The following is a 15,307-nucleotide window of genomic DNA, read 5'->3' as shown; positions in this document are numbered from 1 at the left end:
AGACAGACAGACAGACAGATAGATAGATAGATAGATAGATAGATAGATAGATAGATAGATAGATAGATAGATAGATAGATAGATACGACGGGCATCCACACAGTTTCCATCCCCAAATTCACTCACAAAGCATTGTGCCGGTTTGAGGCTATAGTGGGTGACACTTGCCCAAGGTGCCGCGTAGTGGGCGAAACCACTTGGTTGTAAAGCGAGCTTTTCAAGCTGCTTCATTCACAGGAAATAATTCTTTCTACAAGAGACACACGACCTGAAATTATCGAGGGGAGAGACTAATCGATTACATCGACCCCAGTGCTCAATTGGTATTTATTTTATGAACACCGAATTTGAACTCATAAAGTAAAGACCCGGAAGAAATGCCGCTTAGCATTTTTTTCCGGCGAGTTAACGTTTCTCTCAGCTCGACACCTTTTTCACGGAAAGCTATGATTTTAAAATTTTGGCATAAGGCCAGCAAATTCGGAGGAGGTGGTAAGTTGACTACATCGGCCCCAGTGTTCAACTGGTACTTATATCGATCCTGAAAAGATGAAAAGCACAGTCGACCTCGGCGGAATTTGAACTCAGAATGAAAAGATGGACAAAATACCGCTAAGCATTTTACCCGGTGTGCAAACGATTCTCTCAGCTCGCCCCCGTTTACACGGAATATAATAAGGGTTAAAACCAATCGAGGTATGAAGAACTTTGTCAGCAATTCTGTTCCATTTACTAACAACTCAAAATATTTAAGTTTTGGCTTATTTATATCGTCTACGTAAATTAAACGACCTACAGGAAGGTCAGTAATTTTAAGCGTAAGTCGATTATATTGCTCTCAGTATTCGACTGGTACTTATTTTATCGTCTGAACAGCAAAATGGCCTGGAATTTGAACGCAGAATGTAAAGAGCCGGAAGAAATGCCGCAAAGCATTTTGATCAACGCGCTAAAGATTCTGCCTGCTCGCCGTCCTGTAAATATCTATATATTCTTTTCTACTCTATGCACAAGGCCCGAAATTTTTGGGGAGGGAGGCCAGTCAATTAGATCGACGTCAGTATGCAACTGGTATTTAATTTATCGACCCCGAAAGGATGAAAGGCAAATTCGACCTCGGCGGAATTTGAACTCAGAACGTAAAGGCAGACGAAATACTACTAAGCATTTCGCCCGGCGTGCTAACGATTCTGCCAGCTCGTCGCCTTAATAAATATCTATATATTAACACAATAGCACATTTTCTAGTGAAGACGTGTGACACAGTGGTTAAGGTATTCATTTCACGACCGTACAGCCCATAGTGTCCTTGAGCCGAAGTTTTCAGCTTTCTAAAAAAAGACTTTCATTTATGTCGAAGGTTTGAATACTAGACGTCCGTCCTATTTCTTTTCTCCTCCCACTCACATACAAAGGTTAATGTCCCAAACGGACATTAGATCATTAAACTACACTCCTTCTCAAGAATTCTGCCATGACTGTTCATTCGAACTAATTTCCTCAGATTCCGGATTTTGCCCAAATAAACTAACTACCGGACATTGAATGAATGCAACAATAGGATGTATGTAATCTTTCTTGCTATCGAGCCTGAGTAACCAGTCTCGATAGAAAGTGTTTTCTCGATTTACTGTTGCTTGTTTATTTCAATTCTTTTATGAACGGCTATTATTTCTGCAACTCTACCTACCTACCAACCTACCTACCTACCAACCTACCTACCTACCTAAACTATCTATCTATATAATTTCAAATTTTGGCGTAAAGCCAGGAATTTGACGAGCACTTTATTTTATCGACTCCGAAAAAAATAAAAGACAAAGTTGACCTCGGCGTTATTTGAACTCAGAACGTAAGGAGCCAAAAGAAATGTTTCTAAGCTTTTTGTCCAACAGTCTAACGATTCCACCAGCTCGTCGCATTATGCATAATCCTTTCTACTAAGAGGTACAAGGCCAGAAAAATTGATGGATCGGGGCTAGTCAATTATGTCGCCCTTAGTGTTCAACTGATACTTATTTCATGGACCCCGAAAGTATAAAAGCAAAGTCGACCTCGGTGAAATTTGAACTCCAAACATAAAGAGTCGGAAAATGCCATTAAGCATTTTATCCGGCGAGCTGACGATTCTGTCAGCTCCCCAAATTAAACTTTATCAACTGTCTGTCCTTCCTGTTGTGATAAATGAATGAGAAATAAATAAATAAATTCAAGTTCTCTCTAAATTATTTATTTATTGCCCACAGGAGGTTAAACATAGTGGGGACAAACAAGGACGGACAAAGGGATTAAGTCGATTACATCGACTCCAATATGTAACTGGTACTTATTTAATCGACACCGAAAAGATGAAAGGCAAATTCGACCCCGGCTGAATTTGAACTCACAGCGTAACAGCAGACGAAACACCGCTAAGCATTTCGCCCGGCGTGCTAACGATTCTGCCAGCTCGTCGCCCTAGTTCTCTCTAAATTATTATGACGTCAACAACATACGATTCTCGCTGGTAAGAATAAATTTTTAAAAAAGAATAGGACTTATTTTACGAGGTAGAAACTCCCTGTTAATTTGGGGGTATTTGAGTAAATATAAGATTTAATAAATGGAGTAATTACGCATATGTTAAAGAATTCATTTAACATATGCGTATTACTCCATTTATTAAATTTTATATATATAAATATATATATATATATATATATATATATATATATATATATAATTATTTATTTATAAATATATATATATATATATATATATATATATATATATATATATATATATATATATATATATATATATATATATATATATATATAACCTGAGCATTGGTCTTCGACTGTATTGGCACATTTCCAAATAAACATGCACATCTTGTAAACAAATATCTCGATTTCCTTTCTTTCGACTTGGTTTTTATCCAGGTGGTTCACTTCCATTTCATTGGCATCCAGTTATGAAATAGAAAAGATAGTTTTTTTAAGTGCTATAGTCCTCGTCTTTTTCTTAATATATTCGGTTATACATCTCCAGAATACATTGCAGACAATATTTCTAATACAGTTCTATATTTAAGAGATGAGGAATTATTTACATCATTTACATTATCTACATTTGACGGATATTTGTCCTCATCTTGTTTGTTGTTAACACAACGTTTCGGCTGATATACCCTCCAGCCTTCATCAGGTGTCTTTGGGAAACCAAACAAATGGCTGCGATATGTTGATGACACCTTCATACTCTGGCCCCACCAGCAAGATGTCCAAGTGCTGTTAGATCATGTGAACTCAATAAAACCGTTCATACAATTCACAATGGAAAAGGAAAAAGACAATCAGATAGCATTCCTGGACGTATTAATAACACGGACCAAGTATGGATTTAGGACATCTGTATATTGCAGGCCGACCTTCACTGGACGATACCTCAACTTCAATTCCCACCATCCGTACAGTGTAAAGAGGGGGATTACTCAGTACCTAAAACGCCATGCAAAGAATATAAGTAGCGATCGTGATACACACCACGAAGAAATGATCAAGCTCAATAACGATCTGTTAAGCAACAACTACCCCAAAAGTATACTATCCACTCCAATTATGAAGAAGAGAGAGGATGAAACCAATAAACTATCCACAGTCTGTCTACCCTATGTGAAAGGCCTCTCCGAAAAGATACAAAAGATATGCGACCCATATGACATCAGGACAGTATTCAAGAGCAATACAACACTTTGCAAATATCTCCTTCGGGTAAAATCATCAATAGAAGAGAATATGGCCAAAAACTGCGTGTACTCCATCCCATGCAGCTGTGGTAGGTTATACAGAGGCGAAACATGCTGTCTCCTCAAAATAAGGGTAGACAAACACCGTAAAGCTGTGACATGAGGGGATATTGATAAATTGGGTATAGCTGATCATGTATGGAAAAATGGAGACCACCTCCCTCTGTGGGATGAAGTTAAAATAATAGACAGAGAACACCACTGGAAAATATGGAAACTAAAAGAAGCAGCACACATGCTAGGACACAACAACGTCCTAAGCAGACCGAGTGCAGCTATGAATAGCATATGGAAACCAGTATTAAGGAAGGATAGGAAAATATTAGATTTATAAGCCCTAAAATTCACTCCATAATTACCCACGGGCATATGGCGTAATGGTTAAGAGCGCGGGCTACTAACCCCAAGATTCCGAGGTGGATTCCAGACAGTGACCTGAATAATAATAATAATAATAACAACATCGAAAAATACCTTAGGAATGAGAACCCAGGTTCGAAATTTCCCCCAAGACACCTGATGAAGGCTGGAGGATATATCAGCCGAAACATTGTATTAACAAGATGAGGACACATATCCGTCAAATGTAAATATTTCTAATATTTTTTTCATTGTAAGTCTGTTGGATTAGAGATGACGTGAAGCTAAAGAACAACAACAACAACAACGACCTGTCGTTCCTATCCTGAGTTAAGATCATTTTTTTTTTATAGCTATGTAATACAAACCATTTTTTGAAATTTGATCACAAGCAAAGCGCAGTGCCGTTAACAGAATACGAACTTCTGACCTCTCGGGTACCAGAAGGTCCAATATCTTATTAACTCCATCACCGCCATACGCCACCCGTACTCTACCTACAAGAATCACACATAACAAATGTTCATAATTGTTTACATCTAAACGCCGCCGAAGTGGACATTGCTTTTGATCCTTTCGGGGAACCGATAAAGTAAGTAGCAGTTGAGCTTGAGGATCGATATATACCTCCTCCAGGCACTTGATGTAGGCCTCCGTCCTGAGTGTGAGGCCGTGTGGGAAGATGAATGGATGCATAACGTCGCCATCGCTAGTGATCCCTCCAAACACCATGATGTTGACTGGATGTTTGATTTTTATCACTCACGGTACATGTCCTCAGATTGCACTGTCCTCAGATTGACACCCAGACACTCTGAAATGTTCGTATTGGAGCTTCCAGCGCGAATGCCAAGCAGTACAGTATGTCGGTTCCAAATTTCTAGCAGAGTGAATTGTGTCATGGTGTTTTTTTTTTCCCACAGACGATACCCAACTGACCCTACTATACTGTGTAGTCGACAAAATCAAAGACAAACAATGTGCATGCACGAAATTCAAAATATAAAACGGCCACAATTTACCCATCGCACCCTGTATATATATATATATATATATATATATATATATATATATATATATATATATATATATATATATATATATATATATATATATATATATATATATATATATATATGTATGTATATATATATATATATTTGTATATTTAGATCTCTACCAAATATTTGGTAAAAATATTGTACCTGTTATCAACGTAGCAAAATTCTCATATGAAAGGTTGTTTATCATACAATTTTGTGTGCATATCAATTTAAATAAGAGCTATAACGCGATCCATCGTAAAAACTTGTTTAATGACCTATGTACATTTCGATGCAAATATCCCGACTCACCCTTGTCTGTGATAAAATGGGATATTGTATCTCTTCAGGGTCAAGTTTGATTAATTCATAGCAGACAGCAAACAACAGACAACATTAATAGTTGTCCTTAAATTACATGTGTATAAACAGGTTGTAATGAGATGAAACATATTGACACTGCAGACAATATCGGTTAAGAAAACCGTTATATAGTAAAGTAAGTAAGTAAGTAGTGTTGTTAACTGAGGATATTAACCTAGTATGTTAAGTAGCGACAAGCAATCGACGCTGTGATTTCAATAAAAACAGTTGGACTTTTGAAAGTAAATAAAACGAAGAAAGAAAATAATCTGTTATATATTATAATTAAAAAAATTATAAATTAATGGTCAAAGAGACGTAGATCTAGTAAATAATATTTCTGAATTATATAATCGACTCAAATGTGCATATGCACACAAAATTATATATATATATATATATATATATATATATATATATATATATATATATATATATATATATATATATATATATGGGAGAGTGAGTGCGTGTGTGTGAACTCGTGCCTATGCATGTGTTATATCACGAGACTATCAAGAAATGATGAGATAAGCCAATGTCCTGAATAAAATTGTTACGAAGTAGCGTAGGATTGAAGATACTGAAGAGAAAGCATATTGCATTCAGTTAGAGGTCATTGAATTAATAAAAAGAAACGGAAACAATCAAGACTCCGCACACCATGAACAGCTAACTTCAACCCCCACCCAATAGACCGAACATAATTCGTTATATAATTATAATAACTTCTACCATACACTCAAGAACACTAGTTATTTTGCAGTATTGTGGTGATGGTGGTGGTGGTGGTGGTGGTGGTGGTGAGTTCAAACTGACCTCTAGTACTTGACTTTCACTTATATAATCTAAATACTTCAAAACGTTTTGTTGCTACTCCTGCTGCTGCAGCTGCTGTTGTTGTAGTTGTTGTTGTCAAAGCTGCGGGCTGGCAGAATAATTAGCAAGCCAGACAAAATGCTTAGCAGCATTTCGTCCCGCTTTACGTTTTGAGTTCAAATTCCGCCAAGGTAGACTTCGTCTTTCATCCTTTCGGGGTCGATAAATTAAGTGCCAGTTGAACACTGGGGTCGATGTAATCGACTGTTTCCCCTCCTCCAAACTTTGTGCTAGTCCCCTCCTCCGAACTTTGAAACCATAATTATTATTATTATTAAGGTGACAAACTGGCAGAACCGTAAACACCTGGCTTTTTAACATTCTGAGTTCAAATTCCGCGGACGTTGACTTTGTGTTTCATCTTTCAGGAACGATAAAATTAGTTACTGTTTAGCACTGGGGTTGGCCTTGAGCCAAAATTTGGGCGCAATTATCATCATCATCATTATTATTATGCAGTCGATCTATCAAAATCTAGAACCAAAGCATTGATCATGCGTAAACACGAACACGCAAAAAACACATGAATGTACAGATATATAAGCGGATGTGAAAAAAGAAAAACCCTGGCGTCAATTCCCGTTTGGATTGGCATATATATAATATATGACATTCATATACATAGAGGTGGTGTTGTGGAGTGAATATGGTATTAAGCTATCCGGTCACTTGACGTAGATTAAAATCTACAGCAATTGATACATTGTGTTCCTGAGAGGACACGCTTTATGTATATTTACTCTTTTACTTGTTTCAGTCATTTGACTGCGGCCATGCTGGGACACCGCCTTTAGTCGAGCAAATCGACCCCAGGACTTATTCTTTGTAAGCCTAGTACTTATTCTATCGGTCTCTTTTTGCCTAACCGCTAAGTTACGGGGACGTAAACACACCAGCATCGGTTGTCAAGCGAAGTTGGGGGGACAAACACAGACACACAAACATATACACATACATACATACATACATATATATATATATATATATATATATATATATATATATATATATATATATATATATATATATATATATATATACGATGGGCTTCTTTCAGTTTCCATCTACCAAATCCACTTACAAGGTTTCGGTCGGCCTGAGGCTATAGTAGAAGACACTTGCCCAAAGTGCCACGCAGTGGGACTGAACCCAGAACTATGTGGTTGGTAAGCAAGCTACTTACCACAGAGCCACTCCTGTTCACTTTTTAAAAAAAGATATATCTTTAAACATAGATAAGTGTATAAGAAATGACAAGCATCTAAGGACGAGGACAAGGGCAACTTTAAAAGAAGAACAAATTTCCCAAGTAAATTTCCAGAAAAAGCCACATTATTCACTGCCCATGTCACAATGAGATGGACAATGAGACTATTTAATAGTACAATGTCCTTTATAGAAATATAATGAACGACTGTAAAACAAAAACATCTGCACTAGATTTGAACTCACGAGACATACATAGACCAGTAGACTATCACCTTGTCCACTTGACCATTTCGTCTCTAAAGTCAGCTAACTGTAGGGGGATATGAGCTAGATTTTGAGAAAGAGATAATAAAGCTTAGAACCCATAGATGTATATGTTTGACATAGAAAAACCAACCAGAGTGTCTTCGAAATACGAAGGTACTCAGAGAATGAGTAGATTTTCTAAGTATGAAAAAACGCTGTCAAAGTATGAAGAAGGGCGTCAAAGTACGAGAGAGGTCTTCAAAGTCGGGGTGGGGGAGAGTTCAAAGTATCGAGAAGGTATTCGAGTTATAAGAAAGGCTCTTGAAGGCTTCAGGTGAACCCTGAACGAGCAGACCTATTCTCTAAATCGTTCTAGACATGACCATCCTATATTTTTTCTTACATAGTTTTTTGTCAGATAATATCTAGTATGTTCTTCCTATTTTTAAAAGGTTAGAGTTTGATATGAAGGATACGTGACTGCTATTCCTAGAAGTCACGTCTCCTTCGTATTAGTGGTGTGCGGTAAAGATTGCAGTAAAATTTGGAATCAGTACATTAAAGTATTTCTTTTCGTCGCTGTAGGCTTCGTATCTTTAAATTCAAACCCCACTGAAGAACGTTTGTTCATTTTTATCACTCAAGTGAAGGATAAAACGAGTGTTAGTACCCTACCAATATGTGATAAAAAAAAAATAGTATTGCTTTTGTATGTAGCTTGGAAATCATTGTTTGTTCTGGGAGTTACACAATGAAATAAAGAACTTGTAGAATAAAGCATAACGAAAAGTTGATGCAGACGACTGTCACGAGATTCAGAGAGGAGAGAAAGAATGTACAACAGTAGTTACGGCACAGTTTCATACATGAAAGGGAGATGTTCAGAAAAGATACAAGTTAGTTTTCACACGTTTAAAACTAATTAGAAATAATTGTGCTGTGATGCGAAGGAAAACACAATATTAATCAATGACTATATGGTTTTTATTGTCTCGGTAGGAAAGAAAGACAACTTTAAACATGTTTTGGTATTATTCTGTCTTCATCAGCCGTAAACATATGACGGTTATATTAGTCATTGACTAATATCTTTAATCGATGAGCAATAACTTCAATCAGGATCTTGTCATAGTTATTTTTTATGTTGTGAAGCGATCGTAAGCAAGATAATGAATGATTAAAACGATATGGAATCTTTTTGTTTTTGATTAATAATTTACAAAAATGTTATCAACATTATTGTAAACTACACCCTTGAAAACGTGTCTCAGCAAAATTTCATTAAACGATTCGCATTAATAAGAGCATTACACACAGTCTCTCGCTCTCTCTATCTCTCTATCTCTCTCTCCCTTTCTATCTCTCTATTTCTCTCTCACACACACACATACACACAAGCACTACATACACCCAAGCACATACACACACACATACATACAAGTACACATTCATGGTGACCTAACTGAATTGCATCACATTGTATCACAGCCAACTTTCACCGAATAGCGTTTTGCAAATGTTCCCTTTGCATGTTTCATTTTAAAAAATGAACAAACCAGCAAACAAACAAATAAATAAATAAATAAGCTAATTTCATGTAGTGACTTATCACATTCTTGTTAAATTTTTAAGGACATTACTAGAATTTAAAAGAAGGTAAGGCGTAGCTGTGTGGTAAGATGTTTGCTTCCCAACCACATGAATCTGAGTTCAATCCCATTGCATGACACCTTGGGCAATTGTCTTCTACTATAGCTTCGGGTTGACCAAAACCTTGTGGGTGGATTTGGTAAATGGAAACTGAAGAAGTCCGTCGAATGTATGTGTGTGTGTGTGTGTGTGTGTGTGTGTGTGTGTGTGTGAGACCACCGCTTCACAACAGGTCTTGGTGTATTTACGTCCCCGTTAACTAGCGGTTCAGTAAAAGAAAACGATAGAATAACTATTAGACCTTACAAACAAAAAGTAATAATATGTACTTGGGTCGATCCGTTCGACAAAAATTCAAAGCGGTGCTCCAACATGGCCGCAGTCTAATGAATGAAGCAAGTAAAACATAAAAGATAAAAGGATTTATATAAAGAAATATTGAACCTTGGTGCGGCATCACTGACAATACAATATTCGACTCATGATTCTCATTCCGACAAAGTTCTTTTTGGAAAATGTGCTTAAAATATAGGTACTGTACCTAGATTAAGTACTCGGTTTCTTAGAAAAAACCGTGCCTGCCCCCCCCCCCCCCCCCCATAAAATACCCTTTTTGGTGTCTGCTACCGCTTTCTGAACTCCCACAAAGTGGAGCGCTCCCGCCCAAGTTAAAAAACAAAAACAAAAATCCACTGTACTTAATGTAACACGTCTAAGGGAGATAATTCTTTTCCCTCATTATTTAAGGGATTTTTTTTTTATTACCTAAATAATTTAAACGATTTGTAAAATTCGAAAAATAGTTTTAATAATGCTTTCTAGCTGTTCCCATAACTTCATTATTTTCCAGCGATAGTTGAAAGAGGAAATTCTATAAAACTATAGAAAGCATAAGGGTAAAGACCCCCTTCGGTCATGAATAACCATGGGATTGCATCTAGAAAGTTACCCTTCGAGGCACAAGTCCCAGCAAGGTTGTTTATGGAAGACCAGCAGTCGCCCCTTGCATACCAGCATCCGCTCTCCAAGCCACTGATGTTGTCCATAGTGGAAGACATTTGCCCAAGGTGCCACGCAGTGGGATTGAACCTGGAACCAAGTAGTAGGGAAGCAAGCTTCTTATCACACAGCCATGCCTGCTGTCGAATTATTTTACAGATTCCTAGATATGCAACTTGAATTAATGCTTTGCTCTCAACGCTTAAACAATTTTATTCATGTGGCTTCTTAAGGACTTCTTCAGCAATAGGTTTCAGTTTATCAGGCGACAGAAATTTCACAAGATAAAGTTCATCGCTATTGATGTTCCATATTGACACATACGGAGACTGCTACCAATCTTTCTTTTATCCTTGTTTCAGTTATTGGAATGTAAGCCATGCTAGGACACCTCCTTGAAGGGTTTAGTCGACCTCAGTACTTATTTTCCTTCTTAACCACAGTCAGTGCATGCATTATAATCGGTTCATTATTTTCCCAAAGTTTCGCTTAGCTGATATTAACGAGCAAATGGCTGAGCACTCCACAGATCGCGTACCCTTAACGTAGTTCTCAGGATGTTTCAGCATGAAAACAAAATGTGACATGGCTGGACTTAGAAACACAGGTACTTCTCAGTTTTGTCAGCTGAATGGACGGGAGCAACGTGAAATAAAGTGTCTTGCTCGAGGACACAATGCGCCGGCGGGAATCGAACTTACGATATTACGATCGTGAGTCGAATACTCTAACCACTAAGCCACGCACCTATTACATATTACATGTCTTAGTGCACTAAAAACTTTTCCTCCTGAGTACAGGCTGCTGAAATTGGGACACATCTGATATGCTTCTGGGTCTTTTAGACGATGAGAGAGGGTGTCTGTTATTACAGCACAAGTCATAAGTGTTTTATTCATTCCTGCACGTGTACGCTCGCTCGCCCGCGCAGGGAGAAGCATTTAGTAGAGACGGAAGGTGGTGTATTGACCGAGTTGTTAGTATGTCGGATAGAATGTGTTTGTTCCAGCTAAATGCGCTTTTAGTTAAAATCCCGTCCAGGTCAACTTTACCTTCCGGGATGAATTAGTGAAGTTGTTACAGCAATGCGTTTCAACATTTTTGTTCCCATGCAACCGTTTCACTTCTCATCAACCATTATCTGACTCAAAATGTGGCTTCCATATACAATGTTTATAATCTTTTATTTTTTTTTTTTACTTATTTTAGTCATTAGACTGCGGCCATGCTGGGGCACGACCTCGATCAGTTCAACAATTGTCCTTTTTTTTTTTTAGTCCGTTACTTATCTTATCGTTCTCTTTTGCTGAACTGCTAACTTACGGAGATGTAAACACACCAACACCAGTTATCAAACTGTGGGCACACACACACACACACACACACACACACACACACACACATACACACGCACATAGAATAAGAAGGGTCTAGGCCCCTGATGATCTAAACTAATAGGTACGCTGTATGAGTGCTCCAATTGATGAGCGACTAGGATCCAAGTTCAGAACGGGGACAGAAGTTGGGGATTTGTAGCCTATTTCTGAGTCGGCGGGTATAAATTAAAGGAAGAAGAAAACAAAACCAAGGCAGGACAAGCTTATCAGATCATACTGGACAGCAGGTTGTGTTTAAGATAAGACACCCGATGAGATGCATTCTGCACTGGAGGATCTAACACAACCCAGTATCCCACCTGCAAGGGACAAATGCAGGATTGCAGGATGGGTCGAAACAATTGTTTTGTTGAATAAAGATTGTTGCAAACGCCATTTTCCGTATCCTTCATTCATTATGCGCGCGTGTGTGTGTGCGTGTGTGTGTGTGTGCGTGTGTGTGCGTGTGTGTGTGTGTGTGTGTGTACATGTGTACGTATGTATGTGCTCCAACCTCACACTCCTACGCCTCACCCTGCACCACCCCACAATCACACCACTCCACACACACTAGCACTGACCACCCCCAGCACCCACACCACACCATCATCCGCAGACCCACAAGCCACACACCATCATCCACACACTCACACATTACAGAAATTAGCAAGGGGAGTGGTATTTGAAAAGAATATAATGTGGAGGGAAGAGGGTGGGGAAATATTTTTGATCAAGGGGGGGTGCATGAAGAAAGCAAGATAGAATGAGGAATTTAAGCACGGTCATTTGACTGGTCGTATTCAATAGGGCTGGTTTGGTCGAACCACAGAAAAAAATAATGTGGGGGGTGAGTGGAAAGGGTGGGGAAATGTTTTTGGTCTAAGGGGAGAAAAATATATATGCTTGAAGGAAAGCAAGAAAGAATGGGGAAGAATCGTGGTGGCTACCACTGGTTTTCAATTGAGGAATGTATATTGTTTGCATTATGAAGTAGTAGAGGTGTATGCCGGTGTAAGTATTGGTAAGTTTACGAAAGAAGGGGGTAGGAGGGGAGGCAGGTGAAATAAGAGAAAATAATTTTTTAATGGTAAGGAAAAATACAGAGAGAAGTATGTAAATCAGGAATTAAAGGGAAGATATAGTTTTGGTCTAATATATAGTGGTGGTGAGGGTAGATAAGAGGGAAAATTTATGAAGGTTGGGGGGAAATCGGGGTGGGGTTGTTGTTATTTGTATTTTGAGAATAGATTTAGTGACCGATGTTTGCAGGTAAAAATTATACTGCTGCGCTCATTAAGACAATCTGTGGATTGCAAATTAGCCAAGATCTCGGCTATGCAGAGATCACACTTGTTATTATAGCTGCATAGCTTGCCCTGGGTGAGTACGGACCACTTGCGAGTGTAAGGAGTTGAATCAAACTTTAGTTTATTGAATAGTTGAGACAACGATGTACTGTTGAATTTTGTTTGGGACTTGAAACTGGAGTAGTGGTTGCTCACTCTAGCTTTGAAAGTGGTGTTGCATGAGCCAATATATATGTAGTTACAGTTGGCAGTTGATACTGTACACTTATAAACGATGTTTTTTGTGAAACAGCGGTTATCTAAAGGACAGGAGGTTGGGCGTCTACAATTGCATAGGTTTGTAGAGGGTGTTCCGGATGAACTTGTGAGGGGATTGCTATTTAGTGAGGAAGCGGTGTTATGTTCGTTATTATTACTGGCATTAAGATTAGTATTTGTTGAGGAGTTGAGGGTGGTGTTGTGGGGTTGTATGATATGATAATTATTGTGCCCGGTGGTATCTTCTGTGTTGTTCTCTATTTTTACAAGAGGTACAGTTGGGCGTTGTGGTAAAGAACTTCAAGTTAACCAGAAAACTGCCTGCAACCATTTTGCATGCGATCGGAAAATCAAGAAAGCTCGACAATTGGGTATCACACGATTTTAATGAAAATCAGAAAATGCGCAGATATAAAATTTGCTCGTCGCTTCTTTGTTATCAAACCGATCCATTTCTCGACCGTATTGTAACTTGCGATGAAAAGTGGATTCTGTATAATGATAAAAAAAAAAAACCTTCTTCACAGTGGTTGGACCAAAATGAATCACCGAAAACCTTCCCTAAACTCGAGCTCTTCAAAAAGAACGTTATGGGGGACCGTTTCATGGTGTACTGCTGGACTCATCCACTATAACTGTGTGATGAATTACATGTTTCAAAACGTTGCTTACTTTTTACTCAGCCTGATTATATATATATATATATATATATATATATATATATATATATATATATATATATATATATATATATATATATATATATATATATATATATATACATACATACATACATACATACATACATACATATATATATATATATATATATATATATATATATATATATATATATATAGGGAGAGAGACAAACAGACTGGAAATGAGATAGATAGATAGATAGATAGATAGATGTTCTGGCTCAGTACATTTTGAGTTCAAACCCCGCCTCGTCATCGAAAAGCGGTGACACATCTTTTGCGATCAACAAATATTAACAAGTTGAAAACTTCACAACCTTTAACTAAACTACTGGCACAAGGCGAGCATTTTTTGGCGTGAGAGCTAAGTCGATTATATCGATCCTGATACTCAATTGGTACATATTTTATCGACCCCCGAGGAAGATGAAAGACAAAATCAATTTCACCGTGAATTGAACTCAGAACGTAAAGAGCCGGAAAAAATGCCGTTAGGCTCTCTCTCTCTCTCTCTCTCTCTCTCACTTACTTACTCACTCACTCACTCACACGGTTCTCCATGTTTTATGGCTGAGGTACCCTCATCTCTATTATCCTATAACCGAACTACCCGTTCATATCACACAAACAAGTTCCTCCTGTATTATATGACTGCATTACTCTGCTACGTCATATGACAAATGTACACCATCTGTATCATATGACTAACGTAGACCTCCATATTATATCACTGAGTTATTCCTTCCTATATCATATTCAACTATCGCTGCACCAAGTTACACCGGTCAAGCTCCGTTGCCATAGAGACATAGAAAGTCAGTGTTGTCAGACAGTGACGTGGTAGGGGACTCTCTACGCGACACTGAGCAACAGCTGTTTCCGGAACTATTTGAAAAGTGGATCGAACCGAACTGACCCCGATAGACTTTTCAGACTACGTCGATAGATTGTCATAGTTCCTGATGTCCAGATATGGAGTGATTTGAGAAGCTTCTCACAGGGCCTGACATACAAAATTAGCGGGACATTGAATGGTCTATCAAATTCGTTGCGGATATGAAGTGGAAATAATAACTCACTGATTCATATAAACCGAGGCAAACAATGGAAGTGCAGTGGAAAGATT

General features: G+C 38.0%; 1 protein-coding gene across 2 annotated transcripts in view; it reads right to left on the bottom strand.

The window, feature by feature from the left end:
- Positions 1 to 15,307, bottom strand: part of LOC106869615 (uncharacterized) — a 34,961-nt gene that overhangs the window by 7,893 nt on the left and 11,761 nt on the right. The window contains exon 2 of one of the 2 annotated variants that reach the window (XR_008266056.2): positions 2,822 to 2,932. The exons of the other annotated variant lie outside the window; for it this stretch is intronic. The gene's annotated coding sequence lies outside the window, so the exon portion shown is untranslated. The remainder of the gene's footprint in view (positions 1 to 2,821; positions 2,933 to 15,307) is intronic. 2 annotated transcript variants of the gene reach the window in all.

Source organism: Octopus bimaculoides, chromosome 18, assembly GCF_046866305.1.
Source record: "Octopus bimaculoides isolate indiv1 chromosome 18, ASM4686630v1, whole genome shotgun sequence".
Lineage (NCBI taxonomy): Eukaryota > Metazoa > Mollusca > Cephalopoda > Octopoda > Octopodidae > Octopus > Octopus bimaculoides.
This window is presented reverse-complemented; position numbering and strand designations above follow the sequence as displayed.